The 27,200-nt window shown below is 46.7% G+C and overlaps 1 long non-coding RNA gene across 2 annotated transcripts in view; it reads right to left on the bottom strand.

Moving 5' to 3' along the window:
- The window catches only part of LOC131829973 (uncharacterized), a 233,990-nt gene that overhangs the window by 134,239 nt on the left and 72,551 nt on the right, over nt 1-27,200 (bottom strand). The gene's annotated exons all lie outside the window — the stretch shown is intronic.

Below are 27,200 nucleotides of genomic sequence, written 5' to 3'. Positions count from 1 at the left end.
TCACTTTAATCCTAAGTCAATTTCAATGACCCAGGAAAAACTGAAGAGTAAAAAAAGTACAGGGAGGGGGCGCCTGGGTGGCTCAGCGGGTTAAAGCCTCTACCTTCGGCTCAGATCATAATCCCAGGGTCCTGGGATCAAGCCCCGCATTGGGCTCTCTGCTCAGCAGGGAGCCTGCTTCCTCCTCTCTCTCTGCCTGCCTCTCTGCCTATTTGTGATCTCTGTCTGTCAAATAAATAAATAAAATCTCTAAAAAAATTTTTTTTTAAAGTACAGGGAGGAGGGAGTCACACACATCTCTCAAATTGTTCCCAAGCTCTGTTCCTGAGAAGATATATCCATCATTTGCCAAACCCATGGATATTTTTTAGTGGTTGACAAAAGGGAGTAGCTAGAGGTTGGTACCTACACCAAGAGAACATCTAGAAACTTTAGGGGTGTGGGGTTATTGTTTGGGACATAATGGTGGGGAAAAGTTGATATTAGTGTGAGGGAACCACAGATGTTAGACACTTTGAAATATGCAGGCTAGACCGATCCAATAAGAGTTGTTCTGCCCAAAATACCAATAGCATCCCATTGAGGAAACTGTTAGAGCAGCACTGACTCAATTCAGCCAAGTAAACCTGTGCCCATACACTCTGCTTCCTGCTTGCTTCAGTCTCAGTGAAGACAAAGCCTTATCCTGCAAGAGTGAGAACAGACTAGAGGAAGCCACCTGGTAAGGATGTTGTCTTGCTCACATGACTAACCGTGATGTTCCTCTTTAGCAGAGATTCTAGGAACATAGAAAAGATGAATAAGATTTTATACATCCTCCAATGTAAGCCCAATCATCAAATGGAATTCAAATCAGAGTTGGACCAAATCAGTTCTTCCTAAACTTTACACATTATCAGTATCTAGGGGCATGAGTACTAAAGAGTATGGAGCTTTTCCTTGAGATGATGAAGGCATTCTAAAATTGACTATGGTGGTAATTGCACATACTTGTGAATATCCTAAAAAAAAGTTAAAATGTACATTTTGAATAAGTGAATTATATAGTGTGTGAATTATATCTCAATAAAGCTGTTTTTAAAATGGAGGAGAAATTAAAACATCTGTAAAACAGAAACTAAAAAGGTTTGTTGTTATCAGAACTGCTCTATTAAATAAATATTAAAGAGACTCTTTCAGACCGAAACAAAAGGACACTTACAGTAACTCAAATCCCCATCAAGAAATGAAGGAAAAAGATAACTACATAGGTAAATATATAAGATAGTATAAATATATTTTTTGTTTGCAAATCATTTTTTCCTATTTGTCTTAAAATATAACTGCCTGATGCAATAATTATGAATCAGATTGATTGGTCCACAATATATAAAGATGTAATTTGTGAAAACAACAACATAAAAGGGGCTACAGCCATACAGAAGGGAAATTTTTTTTTACTATTAAAGCTAAATTTGTATTTGTCTGAACTGTATCTTACAAATCCAGAGGTTAATGGGTGGTCCCCTGGGGCAGTCGCTAAGAAAATAACCCAAAAATATACAGCAAAGGAAATAACAGAATTATAATTCTACACAAGAAAAATAGATTTTTATCACAGAAGAAAGCAACTATGGACACAGAGAAAACAAATCTCAAGGTAGTTGGTGCCAATCTTACCTTATCAGTAATTGTATTAAATGTAAATGGATTGAAATCTCAAGTTAAAAAGGCGGAATTAGATTGGCAGAATGGTTAATCTAATACAGTCCAACTATATGCTGTATAAAAAGGATACAAAAGGTTAGGGTTAGTTAGATGGTGAACATCTCTGCCTTCAGATGGAAGAGGAGATGCTTTGCAGTTCCTCAGCAATGGGTATCAATTTCCCATTGCATCCACTACCAGTTGAAAACCAAAACCAAAACAGTACACCAACTGCCTGTTTGACATTCCCCTGAGATGCTAACAGATAAATTGTTAAGTAAATGTGCAAGAAAATAAATTAGAGGACAAAACCACTTTTGCACATAGATACTTTCTAAATTTAAAAAATAGCATGAGTCCAAAATCTGTGTATATATAATAGTCAGTTAAGGTTTGTGACAAGAAGTCTTAAAAAGTCCTTCTTAATATAATTTGCTACTTACCAGATAAAAGGATAAATGTATATGATCATTAATAAGTGAAGAAAAATATTTGATAAAATTAAATACCCATTAATTTTTTTTTTAAATAAAAACACTTGGGGCACCTGGGTGGCTCAGTGGGTTAAAGCCTCTGCCTGTGGTTCAGGTCATGATCCCAGGGTCCTGGGATTGAGCCCCACATCGGGCTCTCTGCTCAGTAGGGAGCCTTCTTCCTCCCCTCTCTCTCTCTCTCTCTCTCTGCCTGCCTGTCTGCCTACTTGTGATCTCTGCTTGTCAAATAAATAAATAAATAAAAATCTTTTTAAAAAATAAAAAATAAATAAAAACACGTAAGGAATCTAGTGGCAGAAGAGAAAAGTCATCAAAGTTGATAAGGTTTGTGTATGGGTTTTGGGGGGTAGTATCTTTTAAATCAAATAATATTTCTGGTCAGCTCTTCTATCCAACATGACATCAGAGATGATAGCCAGGGCAATAAGAAGAGAAAAAGAAAGAAAAGTTACAAACACCAGAGAGAAAGAAATAAAATGTTCCTTTTCTGCACATGACATATTGTCTGCCCTGCTTGGAAAAGTTTCTCAAAAGATTATCTTGGGCAATTTTTCATGTGTCAGTTGGCCATTTGTATATCTTGTTTGGAGAAATGTCTGTTCATATCTTCTGCCCATTTCTTGACAGGATTATTTGTTTTGGGGGTGTTGAGTTTGATAAGTAGATCTTGGATACCAGCCCTTTATCTGATATGTCATGTGCAAATATCATCTTCCATTCCATAGGCTGCCTGTTAGTTTTGTTGACTGTTTCCTCAACATCACTCAGCATCATGGAAATACAAATCAAAACCACAATGAGATACCACCTCACACAAATCAGAATGGCCAAATTAACAAGCCAAGAAACAACAGATGTTGACGAGGATGCAGAGAAAAGTGAACCCTTACACTGCCAGTGGGAATGTGAGCCAGATACCCACTCTGGAAAACAAGATGGAGGTTACTCAAGAAGGCAGATGTGTGGTTGGGGGAAATCACAAATAAATAATGAAATGACAGGTAGCTTGAGATTTAAAGTCCAGGGCTCAACCCAGCAATTGCACTATTACATATTTGCCCCAAAGATACAAATGTAGTGAACCAAAGGGGCACCTGCACCCCAATGTTCAGAGCAGCAATGCCCACAATAGCCAAACTGTGGAAAGAACCCAGATGTCCATCGACAGATGAATGGATAAAGAAGATGTAGTGTACATATACAATGGAATGCTACTCAGCCATAAAAAAGGATGAACTCGGGCGCCTGGGTGGCTCAGTGGGTTAAGCCGCTGCCTTCGGCTCAGGTCATGATCTCAGGGTCCTGGGATCGAGTCCCGCATCGGGCTCTCTGCTCAGCAGGGAGCCTGCTTCCCTCTCTCTCTCTGCCTGCCTCTCCGACTACTTGTGATCTCTCTCTGTCAAATAAATAAATAAAATCTTTAAAAAAAAAAAAAAAAAAAAAAAAAAAAAGGATGAACTCTTACTATTTACATTGACATGGGGGAACTGGAGGGTATTGTGCTGAGTGAAACAGTCAATCAGAGAAAGACAATGATCACATGGTTTCACTCGTATGTGGAATATAAGAACCCGTGCAGAAGATCATGGGGAAGGGAGGGAAACTAGGAAGAAATTGGAGAGGGAGACAAACCCTGAGAGACTCTTAACTCTAAGAAACAAACTGAGGGTTGCGGGAGGGGAGGTGGTGGGGGATGGGATACCTGGGGGATGGGCATTAAGGACAGCACGTGATGTGATGAGCCCTGGGTGTTGTGTGCAGTGATGAATACCTGAACTCTACATCTGAAAGTAACGATGTACTGTATGTTGGCGAATTGAATTTAAATTAAATAGTCTAAATTTTTTAAACACAAGTAGTAGTACCCTGGATCTTGATATCCAACAAGATAGGATTCAGGCCTCAGAGCACTAAATGGGAAAAGAAGTGTAATATATATAAATCCCATACTTCACAGTTAATAATGTAACTGATGTAATAAAGTTAATAATGTAACTGATGGCTATGAACCCAAAAACACAGCGATAACATCCATAAGCCAGACACAAGAGATAATGGGGAATATGACACTTGGGACCCAAACGGGTCGAGCAGACTAAAAATTAAATATACAGAATGCCTACACAAATAATCCTAACAAACTTAATATTGTATATCATACTTTTAGTAGAAACCCAATTTACAAGATTTTGAGAAAAAAAGGATGTTTAAAACACTGCATAACAATCTGTGAGACCTAGCTAAAGTGATGCTCAAAGGAAAATTATAGACCTACGCATCCATAATGATATTCAAATATATCCTTCAAGGTCCCAGCTGAATACACACGGTGCATTCAAGGAGTGTGACTGACTATTTGCAATTCAGTGGAGCTGAAGATGTGTGTGGGAGTAGGTGGCCAGCAGGAGCAAGGAGCTTTTACCACACCTACGCCGGAAGTGTCAAGAAGAAAGGTTACTGATCCCAGAGAGACCCCCACATTTACAGTTGTAAGAGACCACTCAGTGAGGGCTGTGGCCAGCCTCCCAGGGTCTTTTAAGTATATATTTTTTAAAATGGGGCGCCTGGGTGGCTCAGTGGGTTAAGCCACTGCCTTCGGCTCAGGTCATGATCTCAGGGTCCTGGGATCAAGCCCCACATCGGGCTCTCTGCTCAGCGGGGAGCCTGCTTCTCCCTCTCTCTCTCTGTCTGCCTCTCTGCCTGCTTGTGATCTCTCTGTCAAATAAATAAAATCTTAAAAAAATAAATAAATAAAAATAAAAATACCCTTAAAAGGAAAACATGGTGAGCATGAGAGATAAGCTCCTTGACATGGGTCTTGGCAATGATTTCTTGGATTTTACACCAAAAGCACAAGCAACAAAAGTAAAAATTAAAAAGTGGAACTATGTCAAACCAAAAGGCTTCTGCACAGTGAAGGAAATCAACAACAAAACAAAAGATAGCCTACCCAATGCGAGAAAATATTTGCATATCACATTATCTGATAAGAGGTTAGATCCAAAATATATGAAGAATTCATATAACTTCAGAGCACAAATATAATCTGATTTTAAAATGGGCACAGGAATTGAATAAGCATTATTCTAAAGAAGGTATATAAATGGCCAACAGGTACACGAAAAGGTGTTCAACATCACTAGTCATCAGAGAAATGCAAATCAAAACCACAACCAGATACCTCCTCGCATGTGTCAGAATGACTGTCATCAAGAGGACAAGAGATGCCAGGTGTTGCCAAGGACATGGACAAAGTGGAACCTTTGTACAGTTAGTGGGAATGCAAAATGGGGCATCTGCTGTGGGAAACAGTATGAAAGTTCCTCGAAAAATTAAAAATGAAATTACCGTATGATGCAACAATCCCACTTCTGGGTGTTTATCCAGAAGAGTTGAAACCAAGATCTCTAAGAGACATCTATCCGCACTCCAGTGTTCGTGGCAACACTACTCACGATAGCCAAGATATGGAAGTGACCTGAGCATTCACTGGTGAACGGATGGACAAAGAAGGTGTGGTATATACAATAGAATACCATTCATCCCTTCAAAAGAGTGAAACTGGGCCATCTGTGACAACCTGGATGAATTTGGAGGACATCGTTTCGACCGAATTAAGGCCGCAAAGGATAGATATGGCATGATTCCACTTTCGTAAGGAATCTAAACTAGTCCAAGTCATGGCGCCAGTAGAATGGTGGGCCTCCCCAGCAGGAGAAGAGAAATCATAAAGATCAGAGCAGAAATCAATGAAATAGAAACCAAAAAAACAATAGAACAAATCAACGAAACTAGGAGCTGGTTCTTTGAAAGAATTAATAAAATTGATAAACCCCTGGCCCGACTTATCAAAAAGAAAAGAGAAAGGACCCAAATAAATAAAATCATGAATGAAAGAGGAGAGATCACAACTAACACCAAAGACATACAAACTATTATAAGAACATACTATGAGCAACTCTACGGCAATAAATTTGACAATCTGGAAGAAATGGATGCATTCCTAGAAACATATAAACTACCACAACTGAGCCAGGAAGAAATAGAAAGCCTGAACAGACCCATAACCAGTAAGGAGATTGAAACAGTCATTAAAAATCTCCAAACAAACAAAAGCCCAGGGCCAGACGGCTTCCCGGGGGAATTCTACCAAACATTTAAAGAAGAACTAATTCCTATTCTCCTGAAACTGTTCCAAAAAATAGAAATGGAAGGAAAACTTCCAAACTCATTTTATGAGGCCAGCATCATCTTGATCCCAAAACCAGACAAGGATCCCACCAAAAAAGAGAGCTATAGACCGATATCCTTGATGAACACAGATGCGAAAATACTCAACAAAATACTAGCCAATAGGATTCAACAGTACATTAAAAGGATTATTCACCACGACCAAGTGGGATTTATTCCAGGGCTGCAAGGTTGGTTCAACATCCGCAAATCAGTCAATGTGATACAACACATCAATAAAAGAAAGAACAAGAACCATATGATACTCTCAATAGATGCTGAAAAAGCATTTGACAAAGTACAACATCCCTTCCTGATCAAAACTCTTCAAAGTGTAGGGATAGAGGGCACATACCTCAATATCATCAAAGCCATCTATGAAAAACACACCGCAAATATCATTCTCAATGGAGAAAAACTGAAAGCTTTTCCGCTAAGGTCAGGAACACGGCAGGGATGTCCATTATCACCACTGCTATTCAACATCGTACTAGAGGTCCTAGCCTCAGCAATCAGACAACAAAAGGAAATTAAAGGCATTCAAATCGGCAAAGAAGAAGTCAAATTATCACTCTTCGCAGATGATATGATACTATATGTGGAAAACCCAAAAGACTCCACTCCAAAACTGCTAGAACTTATACAGGAATTCAGTAAAGTGTCAGGATATAAAATCAATGCACAGAAATCAGTTGCATTTCTCTACACCAACAGCAAGACAGAAGAAAGAGATATTAAGGAGTCAATCCCATTTACAATTGCATCCAAAACCATAAGATACCTAGGAATAAACCTAACCAAAGAGACACAGAATCTATACTCAGAAAACTATAAAGTACTCATGAAAGAAATTGAGGAAGACACAAAGAAATGGAAAAATGTTCCATGCTCCTGGATTGGAAGAATAAATATTGTGAAAATGTCTATGCTACCTAAAGCAATCTACACATTTAATGCAATTCCTATCAAAGTACCATCCATCTTTTTCAAAGAAATGGAACAAATAATGCTAAAATTTATATGGAACCAGAAAAGACCTCGAATAGCCAAAGGGATATTGAAAAAGAAAGCCAACGTTGGTGGCATCACAATTCCGGACTTCAGGCTCTATTACAAAGCTGTCATCATCAAGACAGCATGGTACTGGCACAAAAACAGACACATAGATCAATGGAACAGAATAGAGAGCCCAGAAATAGACCCTCAAATCTATGGTCAACTAATCTTCGACAAAGCAGGAAAGAATGTCCAATGGAAAAAAAGACAGCCTTTTCAATAAATGGTGCTGGGAAAATTGGACAGCCACATGCAGAAAAATGAAATTGGACCATTCCCTTACACCACACACAAAAATAGACTCAAATTGGATGAAGGACCTCAATGTACGAAAGGAATCCATCAAAATCCTTGAGGAGAACACGGGCAGCAACCTCTTCGACCTCTGCCGCAGCAACATCTTCCTAGGAACAACGCAAAAGGCAAGGGAAGCAAGGGAAAAAATGAACTATTGGGATTTCATCAAGATCAAAAGCTTTTGCACAGCAAAGGAAACAGTTAACAAAATCAAAAGACAACTGACAGAATGGGAGAAGATATTTGCAAACGACATATCAGATAAAGGACTAGTGTCCAGAATCTATAAAGAACTTAGCAAACTCAACACCCAAAGAATAAATAATCCAATCAAGAAATGGGCAGAGGACATGAACAGACATTTCTGCAAAGAAGACATCCAGATGGCGAACAGACACATGAAAAAGTGCTCCATATCACTCGGCATCAGGGAAATACAAATCAAAACCACAATGAGATATCACCTCACACCAGTCAGAATGGCTAAAATCAACAAGTCAGGAAATGACAGATGCTGGCGAGGATGCGGAGAAAGGGGAACCCTCCTACACTGTTGGTGGGAATGCAAGCTGGTGCAGCCACTCTGGAAAACAGCATGGAGGTTCCTCAAAATGTTGAAAATAGAACTGCCCTATGACCCAGCAATTGCACTATTGGGTATTTACCCTAAAGATACAAATGTAGTGATCCGAAGGGGCACATGCACCCGAATGTTTATAGCAGCAATGTCCACAATAGCCAAACTATGGAAAGAACCTAGATGTCCATCAACAGATGAATGGATCAAGAAGATGTGGTATATATACACAATGGAATACTATGCAGCCATCAAAAGAAATGAAATCCTGCCATTTGCAACAACGTGGATGGAACTAGAGCGTATCATGCTTAGCGAAATAAGTCAAGCAGAGAAAGACAACTATCATATGATCTCCCTGATATGAGGAAGTGGTGATACAACATGGAGGCTTAAGTGGGTAGAAGAAGAATAAATGAAACAAGATGGGATTGGGAGGGAGACAAACCATAAGTGACTCTTAATCTCACAAAACAAACTGAGGGTTGCCGGGGGCAGGGGGTTTGGGAGAAGGGGGTGGGATTATGAACTTTGGGGAGGGTATGTGATTTGGTGAGTGCTGTGAAGTGTGTAAACCTGGTGATTCACAGACCTGTACCCCTGGGGATAAAAATATATGTTTATCAAAAATAAAAAATTAAAAAAAAAAATAAAAATAAAAATAAGGAGAAAAAAAAAAAAAAAAGAATGGTGGGCCTCCATCCTCTCTTTGCCCTTTAACCATTCCTAATCTAACCCACAGGGACTCTGGAGGCTGAAGCCCACTTGTCCTTGTGTTCTCAGATGAGCCCAACAGCCTGCTAGGACCGTGGCTAACCAGATGTAAACTGCAGACCGGAGGGCCGCACACCTGGCTTCCACAGACCTGCCTTCCCAGGCCTAGCACAGGGCTTCAAAGACCACATCTTTAAAACAAAGGAGGAGTGCAGGCTGGCCCATGACGGCTACTCCAGAGAACACATCTGCCTTGACTCAAAGTACCAAGATGGTATTTCTGGCAATCCAGGGGTGGGCAAGAAAGCTGTTTAATAAAGGGTATGTTTCTGGCTGAAGTTCTCATAAATCACATGGGCAGTCACCAGCTCTGATGACGCTCATGGTCAGACGGAGACGGCATTTGACCTTGCAGCCCATTTCCTCTCGAATAAAAGTGCCAGAAGACATTCTTCCACCTGAAGTTACTGTGAAATACAGGCACCGGGCTCTCGAGACTTGAGAGAGCTGGAGCTTACTGCGGAGATTCATGGCCTTGTTCTCAAAAAAGCACAGAAAACCTCTGCACTGCGGCTAACGTTGCATTAGCCCATGCCTGCGCCGGGCTCCCAGGAGTGTCTGCAGAATTCTGGATGCTAGGAACAACCATGGGATACCCAAGGGGACGTACGATCCAAGCTTGCTCAAGTCCAGTTTCTAACAGTGTTGGAAACTAAGTTCCTCAAGAAGCCTGACTGTCGGGCTATCACGACATAAGTGTGGCCAGTGTCGTGGATCAAACAGGTTCCCCCTGAACCCCTGCTTCAATTCTGTCATCTTTGCCCAGCCTGTACTACAGTAGGGGTCCCAGGTTTCCCTGGTGAGTTTCCTCGAATTTCTGTGCAGTGCCCAGGCTGCCTGAGAAAGACCGGAGATAGGCGATGTCAGCACGAAATGGGGGATGGAAAAGCTAACAGCTTCCATCGCTGCAGAAGCCTTGCCCTGCCAAGGAATTGCCTACCCCAAGGACTATGGGATGTGGACCCTGATGACGTTCCAGCGGTCCTACAGGTGAGCTGCCGAGACTAACAGGTAGGCAGACTTATTACAGAGCCCACCAGGGTCCCATCTGCTTTCTGTGTGCACCCGCTGGGCAAGAAAGGGCCACGTTCCACGTTCGCGTGACTCTGGACACCTTCCCACCATGCACGCGCTCACTGGGTACACACACTGCCCTGGACACTGAGGACAGGGCTGGAAAAGGTGAAAAACCTCTAGGCCACGAGCTTTTGCTTCCCTGGGGAAGATAAAACAAGAAATGACCAAGTTGCATGCATTAAAGGTGTAGGTGGTGATCAGGCCAGTAAATGAAACCCCCAGGGATCCGGACCATGAGGAATGTCAAAGCCTTTCTCCTTATCCAACTCAGTCAGGCTCCTCTCATCCCATTTCCAGTTAGACCTTGCCCTCTGGCCTCATCCTCGCTGGGCGTGCAGAACCTACTTTTCACAAGAATCCTGCTAAGGTCCTAGAAAGAGAATCCCTCAGCCTTGACCCCTGGTCTCCTTGGTCTGCCTGCGGCAGGAATCCCATGAGGTCAGCAGCGTACCTGGGCCATCCCCCACCCCCACCCTGACATCCCCTCTTACTCACTTTCCATCCACTGACCCTGCCCTGACCCTGCTGCTTATCCATAAACCCTCACTTGTCCTTGTGTTCGCAGAGGAGCCCAACTGCTCTCCCTGTCGTAAGCCGGGACCCCTATCGCATCGGTCCTCCATAAGATTTCCTTACTCTTCAACAAGTAGCAGCAGCAATTTTCCACTAACAAAATCCAAGGGAAGAGGTGTATTGTCTTTGATAAGTGGGTGGGGCGAGGCCTCTGTCACAGCCTCTCATAGCCTCGTCCTAGAAGGACAGCAGCAGGAGTGAGGCTGGCTCTGGTGTGTCCCCAAGCGTCACTTGCAGGGCTGAGGCGGAACCGCCCGTGTGATGGGGCCTGGGGGCCGGGAGCTGCTGAGGAGGGGGGCAGGGCCACGTCTTGCTGGCAGGAATACCCACGGATCGTGGGCAGGGAGAGCCACGGCGGGTCTGGGAGGGGCGGCGTGTCATGCTCCAAGGGCCTCTCCAGGAGGAGGCGGGGGGGTTAACTTCGGGGTTCGTGTCCACCATCCCTCTGAGGCCAAGCATACACCCCACCCCGGCCCACAGCAGATTCATGGTTTGTCTAAAACTGTTAGCTCAAGACTCCGGAAGAGCTAACGAGCGTCGAAGTTTCCCGTGAGGAGCTGGGAAAGGGCGCGGGATAAGGCTATAGCCCGACTCGGAAGCTCCCTTTATTGAACAGTGTCGCGGGCAGCTCGAGGGACCCGGGCTTCATTACCAGGCGCAGCTGTGCCCAGCTCTGTCCCCAGCACATGGCTATTTGGAAGGAGGCCAGATCCCCAAAGAGGCAGAGAAGACAGCGCGTGGGCTTTAGAAAAGCTGAGAGACCCCGCCGGTGCGGAATAGCATTTTCAACACAGCCCGTCCAGGAAGAGCAAAGCAGAGCTGGGTGGAGGGAACGATCAGGACCGGTTCGGTTATTTCCCACACACCCACCTCCCTTTACCCCGCACCTACTCGTGGGCCACCGGGCGAAGAGCAAACCAGGGGCTGGGGCTTCTCGCACCGTAAGAACGCTTCCTCAGACGGTGTGACAGTATGTCGAGGACACCCAGACGCCAGAGCAGCACACGAAAAGGAGCTCGGCACCATTCATGGGAGAAACGCGGGTCAGAACCACACAAAGATGCCGTGTCACGCCCACTATGATGGCTGTAATTTTTTAAAAATGGAAAATAACAAGTGTGGGTGAAGATGTGGACAAGTTCAAAGCCTCATACACTGCTGGTGGGAATCACACGCGGTGCGGCCACTGCAGAAACCAGCTGGGTGGTCCCTTAAAAAATTAAATATAGAGTGGCACCTGGTGGCTCAGTCAGTTGAGCGTCCAACTCTGGATCTCAGCTCAGGTCTTGATCTCAGGGTCATGCGTTCAAACCCCATGGTGGGCTCCATGCTGAGCATGGATCCTACTTAAAATATAGGATATATTTTATATATTTTTATAAATTTATAAATGTTTTTATATAAAATATATTTTATATATTCTATAAGACATAGAATATAGAATTAAATATAGAATACTGTATGATCCAGAAACCTCACTCCTGAGTATATACCCAAAAGAGCTGAAAACGGGGACTCAAGTGCCTGCACACACATGATTGTAGCAGCACCCTTCACAGTAGCCAAAAGGTAGAAACAAGCCAGTGACCATCAGTGGATGGACGGGTAAAAAACCTGTGGCGTGTCCACACGATGCCGTCTTCTTCATCCGTCAGAAGGAAGGAAGCCTTCTGTAGGCTACGACACAGACAAGCCTCCCAACCACCACACTGAGTGAAAGCCGTCATGAAAGATCACTTGTCGTGCGATCCCACTTCCATGAAATATACACAACAGGTAAAGCACCGGGACGAACAGCAGACCGGCGCTTGCCAGGGACAGGGGGCAGAAGGGGAGAATGGGAGCTCACTGCCTCATGGGCACAGTTTCCTTTTGGGCTCATGAAAATGGTTTTGCACTGAATGCGGTGGAGGTCACTGAGTGATGGGATGGTACTAGAAGTCAGTGACTCATGCACTTAACGTAATCAATGTCATGTGATGCGATTTTATGTCAATATTTTTTTGAAAGTTTATATTCAGCCAACCCTTTCTGAAACAAAACTACTCCGGCTCAGCCCCCGGTGACCCAGTTTTCAACATCCCTAGGTCGAAAGAGCCCCATCATTCCACAGCGGCTGACCTTGTCCTTGGCCAACCTCGCCTTCAAGCCTGGCCACCACAGGGGTGGTTCGCAGGGCGGAAATAGTAATACCTCGTGGTTCCTCTCCTACCTTTGAGGACACGTTATAGGGACAGTGTTCATATCAAGGATTCTTTGAGAACCAAATACGGAAAGCAGTGGTATGATCTCGGGCACTGACTGACCTTGAATGTGGACCCATTAATATCTTTGACCCTAAGGAACCACACCAAACCTTACCAAACCTCGAGAGCTTTTTGAGGACCAAAGGCGATGTTACAGGTGAGTCAGTTCTGAATAGAGTCAAACATGATAAAAAAAGGTTTTGGATTTATTCTAATTCTAGGTACAATATCTTCTCTTCCCCTTTCGGATGTGTGACTAGTGAAATATCACTGGAAATCAAATATTCTGATTTATATCAAACTGCCACACACATGAATTACAAATGCACTGGGAACAGACAGAAAAAACACCCTCTTTCCCACTTACAAATTACTGAAAACTGATGGAGTTCATCTCCGAATATCAAGAAGGTGCTTCGTGGTCAGTGTGTGCACCACCAACCGTCCGCAGAAGATGTGGGAAACGTCAGCAGGGATTTGGAATTAACGGGATGCTGAATACTGATGGGCTTAGAGACACTTTGGTCTATAAGAAAAGACAAAAGCACAATGAATGAGCCATATTTAACAAAAAGCTAATTCCCGGCCCAAGTGTGTACATTTTCAGGGACTTGGATCGAAGCCCCAGCCATGCACTGCCTGTCCCTCTGGCGCGGGACCCTTTTCTTCTTCTCCTTTCATAGAAACCGACCTGAAGAAGATTCCAGCAGTGACTTCTTCAAGAAGACAAAAGTGATACCCCCAGTGCCCACTGATATATTGAGAGGAGATTTGCACAATGGGGAGAGAATTGGGGGTTGAGTTGGCGATAAGGAAAGAACAGCAACAAGGAAAGAGCAAGGAGGTAGAAGTGGAGGATGAGGAGGAATGAGGAAGGAAGGAAAGAATGGGGGAGGGGGGAGGCGGGAGGGGTGAATGGGGGGAGGGAAGAGGGAGAGAAGGAAGGAAGGAAGCCATCCGAAACCAGAAAGAAAAAGAAACTACTCCATGCCACAAAGCCCAACTCTAAATGGGATTTACATGGTCACAGTAACATGAGCACCAACATGTGAGTCCAGCCCAGTGCAGCTTCCCCACGGGGCGCCTTCACGTTCACAGAATAAAAGGAGGGAAAGTAGCAGAGACACAGCAAAACTCCATTAAGGTGAACTTGCCCCTAATTGCTTCAAGTTATTGATCAAATACTCGGCAAGAAGTATAACTTTAAAAGCTCCCAACCACATGCAATAACTCAAGCCATTAACAATGTGTTGCCAAGTGGAAGGCTCTTGAGCACCTGCTTTAATGAAAATAATTATAATTAGCAAACTGATTACAGTCAAGAGCTGCTACTTGAAAGCGGTCTTTCTGAAATAAGAGGAGCCTTCCCCCGGGCATTCTAATCATTATTAATCTGCTCAGACTTAAAGATAAGGCCTTCCAAACACAGCTGATGTGGGGGGCGGCTTGCAGTGGGCACTGGATGTGTTGCCTGCCCAGGATCCCTTGTCCCTTTTTCTGGTAAAGAGTGAGTGGCCTTTTGGAGCACTGCCTTTCCCCCATGCTGCGTCCCTTGCTCGGATGTGGCTCTCTCCACCTCTGCTGCCGGGTGACATGCACCTAGGCCTGGACAACCCAAACACCCAGTCCCTAGGCAGAATGACACAGGACCCAGCCTGGTTCCAATTTAGGGACCTAATGATGGAGTTCAGGGCAACAAAATCCTCTTTCTGCTGAAACTGCTGACAGTAAGAGAGCCAGCACTAGCCTCCACCCACCACGTTCTGTAAAGCGCAACAGCCCAAACCTACAAAAATAAAGTCTTTGAAGTAAAGAGAGACAGGAGGGAAATGGGAAGGGAGACACCGTGAATGGATTAATTCTGTGAGTTCCTGGATCCAGCCATGCCTGACTCTATCCCTGGAAGCTTTAGTCAAGTCACCTAATAGGTTACCATTTTTAATTAAGGCAATTAAAGTTGGAGTCCCATACGAAAAAGAGTTCTGGCCAACACCACTCCTTTGCTTCCCCGAGAAAGTCAACCTTGACAATGGTACAAATGTGATTTCCAGTAGAGCTCTGTGTGAACTGGAACTAACCTCTCCTGAAGAAGGGATAGATGGAATGTTTGATCATACCTCCTCCTCGGAAAGAAATAGTGTTTATATCCTGCAGTGGGTTCAACCAAGATCGGCATTCGCCTGCAGAGACTTCCTGTCCGGGGCCAAACAGCCAACTTATGGTGAAGTCAATTAAGAGCAGCGCCCCGCTCACCGTCGAGAGCAGTGTTTGGTGGAAGACACGCGAAGCAACAGAACCGTGTCTCCTCCTCAGCCATACAGTCACTTTGAAACTTGGGACATGCATCCTACCTCAAGGAGACCTGGTGATACGACCGGCAGCCTAAGCTAGTGGGAGACAACCTGCATTTGTTTCCAGAATTGCATTCTCTAGTGGGAAGTATCTCATTGGGTCTCACATAAAGTACTCCCCTGGGACAAAGGTCTGAACAAGCTGCGCCCTCAGGTCCAGCCCATGCATATTTGTCCTTGGCTTAGGTACCGTCCCATTACGTCACTCAAAGACATGACAACAAAAGGCAGAAGCACAGCAACCTCATACCATGTTTACCCTTGGGGAGCTGTTTGTTCAATAGACAGTGCAGCCTTGCTCCTGGGGCTCCATGCCACAGCTCCTCTACCACACTCGTGAGGTTCACGGAGCTTCTGTATCTGACATGGCTGCCCCTCGCGCCCCCGGCCTTGCCAGGGTCAGTGGCTCAAGTGACAGGACAGCTTACGCCCCGGCCCGGACTCTCAGCTGAGCCCCCTGGTGACAGTGACAGCCTCCCCACTCACCCAGTTCCTGGGGCAAGGAACATTCCTCAGAGTGTAACGTGCCGCTTCCAAACCCTGAAGAGGCGTACAAAGTCCAGTGCCTCTTTCTCAGCCATAAGGGTGCCACGGTTCAAAACTATTCATCCACCTTACAGGAGAAATCCCACAAACTACACTGATGTGGCAGGCCCCAAACATTTGTGGGGCTTTATCTCTTATCTTCTGGTTCCCATGTGAGCTACTGTGGCATTTAGGGAAATGGCTCCTTTCCGTTCATCAGATTCAATGAGCATTTTGTCGTCAATATTATGGACCAGCGTGGGGTTGTGTTGAGATATTTAAAGTCTCTGTGGAATATATGAGGACAAACAAGTGAAGAGTCCACATGTCTACGGGACAAAACAGAGAATGAGAGCCGCTGTCCTCACTTCCTGAAGGTAAGTTGGTTTTTCCATTCCTTACTGATGACCCAAGAAGAATGTATTTGGTTTCACTCTGAGGTATACACCAAAGAGAAATGAAAATATGGCTATGCAAAAACTTGTACAGAAGTGCTTATAATAATGTGTTATTTATAAGAGCCAGAGTGGAACAACCCCAATGTCCAATCACTGATGAGTGGATAAGCCAAGGCGGTACATCCGTACAGTGAAGCACCATCTGGCCATAAAAGGAGCAGAGCACTGACACGCATTAGGACACGGATGAACCTCGGAAACGTGCTGAGTGCAAAGAAGCCCATCACCAAGGAACACATGCTTCATGGTTCTATTTACATGCTACGTCCAGAACCAAGAACCCTATAGAGACAGAAAATAGACTAGTGGATTCTTAGGGGTTTGGGGGGGAGGATCGGGGGTTAGGGAGATGGAGGGCTAACAGATCCAGGATATTTTTCTGAGATGATGAAATGTTCTAGAATTGACTGCTGATGGTTGCACACATCCATGAGTATACTAAAATCACTGAATTAGGGGCATCTGGGTGGCTCAGTGGGTTAAGCCTCTGCCTTCAGCTCAGGTCATGATCTCAGGGTCCTGGGATTGAGCCCCGCGTCGGGCTCTCTGCTCAGCAGGGAGCCTGCTTCCTCCTCTCTCTCTGCCTGCCTCTCTGCCTACTTGTGATCTCTCTCTCTCTCTGTCAAATAAATAAACACAATCTTTTTTAAAAATCACTGAATTAAACACTGTCAATGGGTAAGTTGTACAATGCATGAATTATAGCTTAATAAATCAAGTCAAAAAGGAGAGGGAGAAGAAAACATCTGTAGGTCAGCAACCACATATCAAAGCCAGAGGCTGTGCGGGTCCCCTCCATGAAAGTCCCACAGCCACTGGGGTGGGGCCACCACCCAGTTAAGCTAACAGCTGCCTACCAACACCTGCCATGCCGCAGGTCCTCCCAGGGACCAGAGAGGTGGACTGACCAGCAGGTGACTGGTATCGCCATACAGCCCCCTTTGTTTTTGGTGCTGCTGATCACAGCAATTACTCCCAAAGTGAGTGGGTCTCAACAGCTCCCCGCCTTGTCCCTTCCTCCATTGAAGATCACAGATCAGGGAAGCAATCACAGGGCTTTCTCCGGGGCGGAGCCTATCCAGCCCGACTAGAGTCAGAAACCGTTCAGCTGCCATGTTATCATTGGAGTTTGGGCCACGTAGCATCATTTCAGTGATTTCAGTCTTGTTGTCTTCACAATATATTTTACTCTTCTCAGGGGAGCTCAAACACCAGGGAGCTAATGAGCGATGGCTGGGGAGACAGTTGTAGTATAGAGAAGGTCATGGTTGCCTCTGACAGTGAGTATCTCCAGGACACTCCTGGTAGGCTCTGATCCAGTTCAGTTCCATTACCAGGTAGTGATCAATGCATCCAACAAAAAGTAGCAGGACTAGGGGCGGCCTGGGCGGCGCAGTCAGTTTAGCAACTGACTCTTGGTTTCAGCTCTTGTCATGATCTTAGGGTCATGGGATTGAGCCCGCATCAGGCTCTGTGCTCAGCAGGTGTCCACTTAAGGATTACCTCTCTCTCTCCCTCTGTCCCTCTGCCAACACTCTCCTCTCTCTCTCTAAAATGAATAAAGGAATCTCTTTTTTATTAAAAAAAAAAAAAGGTTGATATCCAGGATCTATAATGAACTCCTCAAACTCAACACACTCGAAACAGGCAAACATATCAAAAAATGGGAAGAAGATATGAACAGACACTTCTCCAATCAAGACACACAAATGGCTATCAGACACATGAAAAAATGTTCATCATCATTAGCCCTCAGGGAGATTCAAATTAAAACCACATTGAGATACCACCTTACACCAGTTAGAATGGCCAAAATTAACAAAACGGGAAACAACATGTGTTGGAGAGGATGTGGAGAAAGGGGAACCCTCTTACACTGTTGGTGGGAATGCAAGTTGATACAGCCTCTTTGGAGAACAGTGTGGAGATTCCTCAAGAAATTAAAAATAGAGCTTCCCTATGACCCTGCAATTGCACTCCTGGGTATTTACCCCAAGGATACAGATGTCGTGAAAAGAAGGGCCATCTGTACCCCAATGTTTATAGGAGCAATGGCCACGGTCGCCAAACTACGGAAAGAACCAAAATGCCCTTCAACAGACGAATGGATAAGGAAGATGTGGTCCATATACACTATGGAGTATGATGCCTCCATCAGAAAGGATGAACACGCAACTTTTGTAGCAACATGGACGGGACTGGAAGAGATGATGCTGAGTGAAATAAGTCAAGCAGAGAGAGTCAATTATCATATGGTTTCACTTATTTGTGGAGCATAACAAATAGCATGGAGGACATGGGGAGTTAGAGAGAAGGGGTTGGGGGAAATTGGAAGGAGAGGTGAATCACAAGAGACTATGGACTCTGAAAAACAATCTGAGGGGTTTGAAGTGGCGGGGGGGTGGGAGGTTGGGGTACCGGGGGGTGGGAGGTTGGGGTACCAGGTGGTGGGTATTATAGAGGGCACGGATTGCATGGAGCACTGGGTGTGGTGAAAAAATAATGAATACTGTTTTTCTGAAAATAAATAAATTGAAAAAATTAAAAAAAAAAAAAAGTAGCATGACAGTATTCAAATTAATTTTCTTAAACCCCACCTACCTTAAATAGTAACAACAATCGGCAAGATGTCCACACATCCTGTCTACTCTAAGGTTTACTTTATGGGTTTAGGTTTTTGCCTCTGGATTAAACTTCCATTCACACTAAGTTATATGTTACTGGTAACTGAAGCACAATACTTTATTCCTTCTAGGGATGTTTGTGTCCAAGGAAAAAAAATTCTGGATGAAGTCCTGGGCTATTTTGACCGAATATAGAATGTAAGGCAGTGGTGAGGGTGTGCTGGACCTTGGCGTCCGTATCACACGAATTTCTACCTACGCCACGTTCAGGGGTCACAAACCTCAGCTGGATCATTATTTGGTGCTGCATCTTTCTCTGCTGTGGGACACAGAATCCCATGCCCAGAGCCTCAAGAGAGAAGGAAAGAGAACAGAGCAAAGAGAGAGACCAGGGAAGGGAGCGGGGAAGCAGCTGCATGTGTTTCCCACGCTCATACGGCCACCTCCGTCCTCCAGGAGCAGATGCTGAGGAGGAGTCAGGAGTGCAAGAGATTTCTGGAAGCACAGGGGACGGAGGCTGCCCGTGGAAGACAAACCACAGAGAGGAAGACAGACGGACGGAGTATTATCTCCAATTGTGACGCAGATCTGGTAAGTCTCAGCCAAGCCAGTGAGGGGTTTGGAGCAAACACTGCCCCTCAGAAGCATCCGGCAGAAACTGTATGCTCGTGGTGCCGAACAAGTTCCTTCTGGAAGGGAGGTTGTCCTAGTGAGCGGGACACCTTCACAGCGCTGCAGGCACCTGAGGAACCTCCATCCATGTTCAGGAAACATCTCTGAGGTTCCATGGGCCTCTTCTGGGGGGAACTGAGAAGGAGGGAACAGACCATGTCCTGTCCCTACAGTTGCCCTTGGGGTGCCGCTCCCTTGGGGTGGGAATACAAACTCAGGACTCCCCTCTTCCTCCTTCACGGTCATGTATAGGTTTCCCGCCCCCTCAGCCACCGCCTCTGCTGCTCTCGGGGGCTCACTTGGTGTTGCTCACTTGGTTTGAATTGTGTCCCCCAGAAAGATAGATTGAGGTTCCTCACTCCAGGCACCTGTGAATGTGGCCTTATGTAGAAACAGGTCCCTGCAGATTGATTAGGTAAGATGAGCTCACAGTAGGGTCAGGTGCGCTCCGAGTCCAGCGTGACTGTTCTCAGAAGAGGAGACACAGAGACAGGGAGAAGGCCACGTGGAGACCAGAGCAGAGCCTGCAGGGCTGTGCATGCAACGCTGTGATTGCTGGGACCCCCAGAAGCTGGAAGAGACAAGGATGGATTCTCCTTTTGAGTGGACCAAGAAAATACAGCCATGATGTCACCTTGACTTCTAGCTGGGGCTGCTAGCGCTGTGAGAGAGTGAATTTCTGCTCTTTCAAGGCCCCTGTCCTAGAAAGCAGCCCCAGGATCCTAATCCATGAGTTACCACTCAAATGCTCATTTCCAAGGAAACGGAGCCCCGGCAACCGTGTGAATTTTAGGCCGGGCTGGCCATCCTTGCGCACTCACCATCACAGTGAGGCAAGGCCACACAGATCACCGCACTGCACGCGTGTCCTCCCCGCCCGGCCTGCTGTGAGAGCAGCCTGTGTCCTGCTGCCCGGGGCCATACACCCTTCTCATCTTCGAGCCTCTGGCACAAGGACTCCAAAGCCCAAGGGGACCCTCGCTAGGTCTCCCAGAAAGGGTCTACCCTTTGGGGGCCAAGGTCTCCAGTACAGTAAAGCCAGACTTGAGATGACGGGAAGCAAAACGTCCCAGTCCAGGCCACTTGCTAATGACCAGGAAGACATGTATGTAGCTCCCCTCAGGCCATCCCTCCTTCCACACAAGTGGACAACCAGGTAGATGCCACACTGTCCACTGGGAAGACTTTCCATGGCGACCGTCCTTCACGGCCACGCTCCAGTGTGGCTATAATGTCGCTGCACCCACCTTGGGCTTGCCCCCAATACCACCCGTCGGAAAATCAAGTGCAGGCTTCCTTCTCCCTCCGCTACTCCTAGGAGACCCCCTCAGATGGTGCTAGATACTAGCTGATGGACGACGAGCCAGCACGCCACCCCGGGTGGTCTGACAGACCTGCTGGTGCAGCTTCCTCACGCCTCCAGTCCTGCTCAGGCTCGTCCCAGATAGGGTGTCTCCAGCTGACGTGAGTTGCCGCCGGGCTCGTCTGTGCCCCGGGATTAGTTGGCCTCCCTGAGCTCAGCTCGTGCTAAGCATTCCTGGTACGTAGCTACTTGGCACCCTGTGGCCAAGCGTCCCACCTTTACCTCAGCCCAGGAGCATGGCAGGAACAGTCTGGGGGAAGGTCCTAAGTCCCCGGTGCTGGCGGTCCCAAGCCCCTGCTGATGCTGGGACACCAGAGAGGAGACTACTGACACAGACACAGTCTGCTCAGGAGCCGGAGGAATGTTCCAGCTGCCAGGGAGAGACAACCCAGTTCATGGAAGGTTCTCATGCGGAAGCATGAAGCTGAGCCAATCCCTGGCCTCACCTTGGGCTTTAAGAGTAAGAATCCCACGTCCCTGAGGAGGAGGTGGGTAAGGTCCAGGAGACCCCTCACCCCCAGCAGGTGGGCTCCTGAGGGCCTAGCGCACCAGTCTCGCAGGAGCACGCGGTCACCTTCCAATCTCAGCGACGCGGACGCACGAGGATCAGCCCGGGACCATCACTAAACCAGAAGACTGGCGCCTTCTCTGTATGTTGCGTCTTGCTAAGGCTCGAAACGTGGGTGCCTCTTCCCCATCCGACTTCTTGCCCCCTTTCCCTCTCTGTCTCTCAACGAAAAGTGTGTTCCTCCCCAACAAATCCTACGGAAGCTTTTCAGGTCTACTTTATTTCATTCAGGCTATGCTCACTTTTAAAATCAGCACATTACAAGGGCTCCCTGACATTCTCCTTATTTTGTTTTTAGACATTCAAGGCCTTTTTCCTTTGGGAAAAAACATCTTTCTTTCCCCCAGCCATACCTCCAGCAGCCGACAGCTCCCCAGAGAGCCCTCCTGCTGCGTGAAGCCTGGGGGGGCGGGGGAGGGAATGGTGTGGAATGTCTGCCCACTGACGCGGAAGACGGACCTCGAAGGCTCGCAGTTCCCACTGAAGGGGAGGTGGAGAAACTTTTCTGAAGGGATTCTCACAGGTGATTTCTCCAGTTCCACGTTTCCAACTCCTGTGTGCGGCAGAACAATCTTGTCCAGTGTGGAGAGACAGGGACCCCCGAGGACGCAGAGAGCCTGGGTGCCTCGACTCAGTTAGAGGTCAGTTCTGGGCCCCACGTGGTGCCATCGTGAGATCTCAGGCACAGTTTTGATTTAAACTGAGTCCAGTAGCCACTCAGGACCATTCATCAAGTTCAATGTGCCTCGAAGTTCGGCCTGTGCATGACCTCTGTCGGAATCACTTGGATCGTTCACTAAAAAACAGATTTTCCGGTTCTTACTCCAGACCTCCTGAATCAGAAGCTCTGAGGGTGCATATTGTAAGCAGGTTCTCTGTGTGACTCAAAAACACGGCGGTGTCTGAGGACCGTTTCTCTACGAACCGATTACCCCTTCCTCTCCTCGTTCTAGCCTGAGCCAGACGCAACCCTGGCGGAGACAGCGAAGAACCGGGGGTTGGCCGTACCGGCCTGCTGGCTGCACAAAAGGCTCTGTGCTCGCCACTGCCTTCAGTTATCCCAGAAGCCCTAGCTTTTGTGGGGAATCATATTCAGAAGCCAAACTCAGGCTTGTGAGATTTTGAGGACTTAGGAGGAAACTGGAACACCCTTACAGAATTTCTCATCCGATGGAATCTGTTTGGAGAGGGCTTTCCAGGCCATGGTGTGTTGGGAATTTGAGACTCCACACAAAGGCCTTTGCAAGGCCAGAGGGAGAAGACCTTGAGTAGAAAGCTGGTACTCCAAGCCCTAACTAGAGTTTTCTGTGAGGCAGGTCTACCTTCCCCTTGATCAGGGAAAACAGCTGGAGGAAACCAAAGGGCGACTCTGCTTTAAGGGGTCTTGCTCCTCAGGTCATAAATGCAACAAGAAACATATTTCCTGGGTGCATGTCTCTGTGCGGTCTTCAATTTCCCTCCGTTGCCAGGGCCAGAGGCTCCACAACAAATCTCATCCCCTCTCTCGCCCCTTCCCCTCGAACGCCTGGTTTTAGTTTCCTATAGGACAAAGTGAAATCATCCATATCACTTACTGAAAGCTGAATACGGGTTTCCATCTCCAGGGAAGAAAATGCCCAGATCACCTTTCCCAGTTGAAACAGGGGCAGTGATCATCACTGAGGTCTTGTAGCACTTCTGGATTTAATGGAAAATCCATTTTTTATCTGAGAGAGGAATGGCCTCGACCATACCTCATCTGAGGACCCCGTCTTTGATGCGGCCCACGACATCTCTCTCATTCTCATTTCCCTTCCTGAGCGATGCCTATATAAAAGGGGGTTGACATCGAAGGCCACACTGCCTAGGGAGCTTTCTCACTATGATTGAATTTTGGATTAAAACATACCTCCGGGATTTCAGATTAAACAGTCATTGCAAATTTAAAGAGTTTCTGATGTGGAACCGGAAATCAACTCTACCAGAATGGAGCGTAGCTGCTCTTTGTATGGTATATAATAAGAAATGAGACAAAAGAAAACCTAGCGCGATGCTTCTTTTAAATATGCTTTTGACAAAGATTGGCCCGCGTGGACCAGTCCAATTTACGATTTGCTCCAAGTCTGGAGCAAGAGGGAGCAAAGCGCGAGCCGCTCGTGGAGGGCAGGGACCAACCAGGGGAGCGCAGTATTCACGCTTTCATAGTGCCCCTGGATGACCAGCCACAAGAGGTCCACACAGGGTGGCCTCTGCAAATGGGGAGCTGCTACCCCAACCCTACATGCTGTCTTAGCCTCCGGGACACTGGGCTTCTGCAGGGGTGCGGACAGGCATCCACTCCTTCTCTTTTCTGGGTTCACGGAACACACATGCCCCTGCAGAATTCTGCCAAGGGCACCCCAAGCTTGTAGCTGACAAGACCAGAGATGGACTCCTCTCCTCCTTCTGCTCGACATCAGAACTTGCAACAGCAAGAAACTCCAAAAAAGAATTCTAAGCAGCCATACCTCATTGTCCCCACACTCAGCACCTGTCCCTTAACATCCCCACAGCTTGAAAAATAAATAAATAAAACTGCTCGCTGGCATTTCTGGGGCTCATCAATGCAAGCGTCTACTTCCGGACTCTGCAACAGAAAAAGTGAAATGCAGTATGATCTCCCTGTTTTTAGGAACAGCAACAAGGAAATCTAATTTTATCTCCACAAAGACATACCCCTGCTGCCCCTTTGACCTGGATTATCCGCCGAGGAAACAGTCCTTGGACCAGAAAGAAGAGCTCTGTGCAGCTCCAGTAGCTTTCAGTCTGCTTTCTATCTCATAAATGAGTCTCAACTGAGAAGGCTAGAGGAAGGCAACTGGATTTTTTTTTAATGCCAGGAAACTAGCCAGTCTGCAAATGATTGCTAGATACTCCCTACCTTTTATGGTTTACAGACTCCCTAATTGCAATCGCGGTGGATTTGGGGGTATGAGGCCTACATCTCTACCTTTCTGTCCTGCTCCCTCTACACACACACACACACACACACACACACACACACACTTAGTTTACAGAATTAAACTGAGTTTTATTTAGAGGTTTTAATCTCACCTCCAAAATTCCTGATGGAATTGTGAAAGTCAAGGCTATTGATATTTTCATCTAGTATGATTTCTAACAACATTAGGAAAAACACAATCTTTTCCCCTCTTTTCCAAATCCAGAGGGATTTAAATGTTCTTTTCCTGTTGCTTTTAGGGAGGGCATGCAGTTCCTGGAGAGATCTCGTGCTTTCCCGATGGCTAATACCACATCTGATTCTATGCCAGGCTCTTAGAGGCAGATGCAGAACCCAAAGTTGTCCTTTCTTTTCCAAACTTACATATGGCACAGAGAAGAAATGACTTGGGGTATTTTAGGCATAGCACCAAAAAACTAAGTCTATTACGGGGTGATGGGCATTAGAAGAGTTTGGGCTGCAAATGGAGTAACCAGAACCAGAACCAACAAGGAGGAAAGCCCTTGGCTCAACAGTGCCCTTGCACGAGGTTAGTCCAGCAGCTCAAGGATGCCATCAGGTTCTCCCCACTGTTCACAAGGAAGAAGCTGGTCCCCCACCCCCGCCCAGCGCATGCTTCCTCAGAATGGCTGTGGAGAGACCTTGGTAGCGACTAATAATTTTCCCACACAAATGAGAAACCTCCATTTCCGGAGGCTTCTAGAAGACCTCCTCATGTCCCACTGGCCAGAATGACGTCCTTCGCTCAACCTATCAATGGGTCAAGGAGCAGAACAATCAGGTATGGGTTAATAGGAGCCCCATCCCTAGAGCGGGTCTCCTTTCCCTGCAGAACTTAAGACTGTGAGATGAAGGGATTGAAACACTTGAACAAAATCTGAGTTCCTTTTAGGAAAGAAAAGGGAAAGTCTTTGCCAGGGACCTGTTGGCAAAGTCCACAACAGGTGCTGAGGCAGAAGAATCATTATCACAGAGGGAACCTTTCAGAACTCCATATAAACAAATGCGTAGACCAGGTCCCGAGCCAAACACCGCATGGCCCAGGAGGGTAACAAATGGACAAACGAGGTATTATACTCAAGGTACTATAATAAGGAACGGTGGGGACTGCGGCCAACTGGGGTGTGCTTGCTTTCCCAAGACATTCCATGCCGATTAAACAAAGACACATCCCACTGCCAATTTGACCTGAATTACCTACTGGAAAAACAGGGTTTGGACCAGAAAGACTGGCTCTGTGCAGCCTGTAGACAGACCCATGCCTTCTCTTGGGCGATCGTGACCTGTCACCTCCCCCTTCTCATCCAAACCTGCACTGTCCCTGACGGCCCCGCTCCCCCGAATCCTGTCATTTCCCGTCCTTCACCTCTGGGGTACACTGCAGACCCACACCCCACGCACCGCTCGGACCCCACCCACCTGCCATGTGGCCTCACCCAACAGACAGTGTGCATGAGCACAGCAGCTAAAAGCCAAACTTCAATAAATCTGTCTGAAAAATCATGAAATTATCAGGGAAAGGCTCATTTGAGATGTTCTTTCGCATGACATTTTGAGTTATTTTTCATTTCTTAGGGCCTGCCGCAGGTTATATTCAACTTCTTGAACTTGATCTAATGAGTCCAGTTGCATGAGCTACACAGGCCTCATCTGTAGTGAATCTATGCTTTGCCGCTTACAAGATACATCACCTTGGGGAGGCACGATTCATCCTATGGATGAAAGACCTGGGCTCAGAGATCAACTCCCTCCAGGTGTTTTCATGAAGACTCCGGGCTCTTCCGCCCATGATTTCAAGAATACGTCCTTCTGTGGGGTGCCAGGATGACTCAGTCAGTGAAGCTCAGGTCATGACCTTAGGGTCATGAGACAGAGCCCCACCTCGGGCTCTGCGCTGGCAGTGAAGTCTGCTTACGGTTCTCTCTCTCTCTCCCTGTCCCTGTCCTTTTGCTCCTCTCCCTGTTCATGCTCTCTCTAAAACAAAACAAAATACTATGTCCTTCCCCACCCAGGAGCTTTGCACGTGGACAGAGGTGAGGCAAAGTTTTGAAGTGTTCTGTTATCTTCTAACGGGGTCCCCCCAAGACTCGAGGCTCCCACCTGCTCTGCTTCTCCTGGACCCTCCCCAGCACAAGCCAACAGGAACTCAGTCGCTGCGCGCTGCGGTGACACTTTTCCACCACCCTGGCTCACAGAATCACTTCCACAGCTCCTGGTGCTCCTGGGCCTGGCCTGCCACGGCCCCTTCGAGCAGACAGTTTAACTTGGGATTACGGGGCGCTGACTTTTTCCTTATCTGAGCACTCGCCTGAGCGTCCCTCGGGGCTCTATTCTTTCCCGTCTCAAACATTCAGAAAAGCCTCACGTCTCCATCATCGTCTTTCAACATTTTCATTCCCTTCCATCAAATGTCAAAGTCGCGCTCTAGCGGCAAATGACATCCGAGTGGCACGGTCCTCACCCCTCGGGTGACTGCACATCCCTTGGCCCTGGCACTGGGTGCGGCAGGCGCCCCAGGGGAGGCGGGCGAGGGAAACGGAGAAGTGGGACAGAGGAGCCAGCGTGGTAAGCGACGCAGGTGACGCGGGGGACGGCAGGTGAGACGAGAGGGGCGCGGAAGCGGGGAGGCGTCCCCTGCGCGGAGGAGAG

The sequence above is a fragment of the Mustela lutreola genome, chromosome 4 (genome assembly GCF_030435805.1).
Source record: "Mustela lutreola isolate mMusLut2 chromosome 4, mMusLut2.pri, whole genome shotgun sequence".
Classification (NCBI taxonomy): Eukaryota; Metazoa; Chordata; class Mammalia; order Carnivora; family Mustelidae; genus Mustela; species Mustela lutreola.
This window is presented reverse-complemented; position numbering and strand designations above follow the sequence as displayed.